This window comes from Pteropus vampyrus, unplaced genomic scaffold (assembly GCF_000151845.1).
Source record: "Pteropus vampyrus isolate Shadow unplaced genomic scaffold, Pvam_2.0 Scaffold96, whole genome shotgun sequence".
Classification (NCBI taxonomy): Eukaryota; Metazoa; Chordata; class Mammalia; order Chiroptera; family Pteropodidae; genus Pteropus; species Pteropus vampyrus.
In genome coordinates, this window is record NW_011888877.1 from 1084872 (window position 1) to 1088646 (window position 3775).

Here is a 3775-nt window from a genome sequence, read left to right on the forward strand (position 1 = left end):
CAAGCTATGAAGGACACCTGTAGACCCAGCCCGCAGCATCACATGATGCTGGTACTGATGTCAGAGGTTTTAATAAAACTCTTCAATTTTATTATGATAGTAAATATTTTTAAAACACTCACTATGTGCCAGATACATTAAAAGTGCTTCAGGAGAGTCATTTAACTCTGTTAAGAATCCCGAGAATGTAGGTCTAATACTCTTTCATCCCCCTTTACAGATGAAGAAACTGAGGCCCAGAGACGTCATTTAACTTGCCCAAGATGACAGAGCTAAGGTAGGCTGGCTCCAGAATCTGTGGTCTTAATTCCTGTATCAGAGAGAGGCTTGAGGAGTCTAGATGGCTGCCCAAGCTCTTATCTCTGTCAGGAAGTTGACCTAGGACTTCAGATCTCTGATGTCCAGTCCAGCAATCTTGGTCCTTACAATATTCCCTGGTTCTGCCAATCAGATCTTCTCACCTATAAGATCAGTCATTTGAGGTTGTGTTTGCTCGTCTAGTTCATATTAATTCACCCCATGAGGATCTAGAATCTATTCAGCAAGTTTTTTTTTAATTGAGATATAATTTACGTATAACATTAATTACAGGTGTACAACATAATGATCTGATATATGTATATATTGTGACATAATCATCAAAATAAGTCTAGTTAATGTCCATCACTTCACATAGTTACAATTCTTTCTTGTAACTTTTAAGATCTACTCTCAGCAACCTTCAAATATTCAATACAATGTTAAGTAGTCTCCATGGCGTATATTAAATTTCATGCTTATTTATTTTGTAACTGGAAGTTTGTACCTTTTGATCCCTTTCACCTATTTCTCCCACCCCACCCCTGCCTCTGGCAACCACTAATCTGTTCTGTGTATCCATGAATTCAGTTTTGTTGTTGGTTTGGGTCTACATATGAGTGAGCTCATATGGTACTTGTCTTTTTCTGTCTGACTTATTTAACTTAGCGTAATGACATCAAGGTACATCCGTGTTGTTTAATGGTTGAATAATATTACATTATGTCTATGTATGTCTATGTATTTACATACATATACATACACATATAAACATATACATATCTATACATATCTATACATATCTATACATATCATCTATACATACACACACACACACACACACACACACACACACACACACACACACACATATATATATTTCCTTGAACAATTTGGGGGTTGGGGCACTGACCCCCAACCCCCACACAGTCAAAAATCTGCATAAACTTTTGACTTGCCCCTAAAATAACTACAGTTGTCCCTCAGTATCTATGGGAGATTGGTTCCAAGAACCCCTGCAGATATCAAAATTCAAAGATGCTCAAGTACCTTACATAAAACAGCATAGAACAATGCATAGAGTCAGCCCTTCCCATCTATGGACCCCAACCTTGGATCAAAAATACTGTTTTCAGTCCTCGGTTGGATCTATAGATGCAAAACCTGAGGATACAGAACATCGGTTGTATATTTATTGAAAACTATCTACATATAAGTGGACCCATGCGGTTCAAACCCATGTTGTTCAAGGGTTAACAGTATAACACCTTTTATTTATCCATCTGTCCATCAGTGGGCACTTACATTGTTTCCATACCTTGGCTATTGGGAATAATGCTGCAATGAATATGGCGATGTAGGTATCTTTTCAAGTTAGCATTTCATTTACTTTGAATAAATACCCAGAAGTGAAATTGCTGGATTACATGATAGTTCTGTTTCTAATTTTTTGAGGAAACGTTATTTTTTGTAGCAGTTGCACCAATTACATTTCCACCAACAGTGCATAAGTGTTGCCTTTTCTCCACATCTTCGCCAACACTTGTTATTTCTTGTCTTTTTGACAACAGCCCTTCTGACAGGTGTGAGATCATAGATAACTCGTTGTGGCTTTGATTTGCATTTCCCTGATGATTTGCAATGTTAAGCACCTTTTCATGTCCCTGTTGGCCATTTAGATGTCTTCTTTGGAAAAATGCCTACTTAGTTTCTCTGCTCATTATTTAATTGGATTGTTCGGGTAACTTTTATGGTTTTGTTTTTATTTTGTTTTTTGCTATTGAGTTGTATGAATTCTTCTCATATTTTGGACACTAACCCCTTATCAGATTCCTTTTTTAAATATTTTCTCATACAGTAGGTTGCTTTTTCATTTTCTTGATGGTTTCCTTTACTGTGCAGAAGCTGTTATGTTCGTTGTAGTCCTACTTGTTTATTTTTGCTTTTATTATTTTTGCTTTTGGTGTCAAATCTAAAAAAAAAAGCATCACTTAGACCGGAGCTTACCACCTATGTTTTCATCTAGGGGTTTTATGATTTTAGGTCCTGTGTTCAAGTCTTTAATCCTTTTCAAATTGATTTTTGTGAATGGTGTAAGATAGAGATCCAAGTTTCATTCTTTCACATGTATTTGTCCAATTTTCCCAACACCATTTACTGGAGAGATCGTCCTTCCCGCATTGTATATTCTTGGCTCCTTCGTCATAAATTAATTGAACATATATGCATGGGTTTATTTCAGAGGTTTTCTGTTTCATTGATCTATGAGTCTGTTTTTATACCAATAACATACTGTTTTGATTACTATATCTTTATAATAAAGTGTGAAATCAGAGAGCATGATGCCTCCAGCTTTGTTTTTTCTCAAGATTGCTTTGGCTATTTGAGGTCTACTGTAGTTCCATAAAAATTTAGGATTGTTCGGTCTATTTCTGTGAAAAATGCTGTTGGAATTTTGATAGGGATCACATGGGAGAAGGTGAGTTGAGGATCCACCTACCTTGAACAGGAAACTGTCTATTCATCTTGAGCTTTTGACTGATACAGTGACCAGTTGAAAAATATTAGATGTGTAAGGCCACCTAATGTGATTATTATGGATAAAGAAACTGGTCTCATGTAGGGTTCTAAACACATTGCCCTTAAAAAAATGCAAAGGAAAATACCTGGCTATCAGGCCAACCTGGAAAAGGTGGATGCTCTTGTGGCTACTAAGTCACCCAGCTCAGCTGTCACAATAAAGATATAGATGGGAGTCAATGTCAGAAATTGCCTAAATGTATTTCTCTGCTCAAGAGAGATAGTATTATGTGACAGTATCACTCATAATGAGCCCAGATAATGAGTTCAACAATAGCACCAACATTTGGAGAAAGTTCATGGAAAAAAGTTTGGCTTTTATTTTTTTTTAAATAAGTGAAGGCAGAGATATATCCAGAAATCGTGCTTTAGTAATAATAATAGTAATAGCTATCGTATGTTGAACTTTATCTTGCAAGATACTTGCTTATTGCTTTACCTTTAACATTTCTCGCTGTTTAAGTCTCGTATTAAACCATTTTAGAGATGAGCGACTTGAGTTAGCAAGTTTAAGTAACTTACTGAGGGCCACACAGATAGCACATGGCAGGACCGCTGTGATTCCATGGTCCTGGGACTTTCCCATTATATACACTTCCTTAGACAAGAGTTAAAAGAATTAGAGAGCTATCACCTGAAGAGGACATTCTGCTACTATGCAGGAATCACCATTCTAACAGTGATTTCCAGCAGCGACACAAGCTGCCTTGGAATGAGACTGTCCCTCCAGCCCCACCCCCGGTCAGAGAAGGCTGTTATTAAAGAGATGGGGAGCTAGATGACCTCCAAAGCCCCCACCAAGTCTGGGAGCTGATGCCTATGCAGAGGCATTTTGTTGGAAGGAATGGAGAATGACAATGTATTTGTGTTGCAAAAACTCAAACTTTGTACTACATAC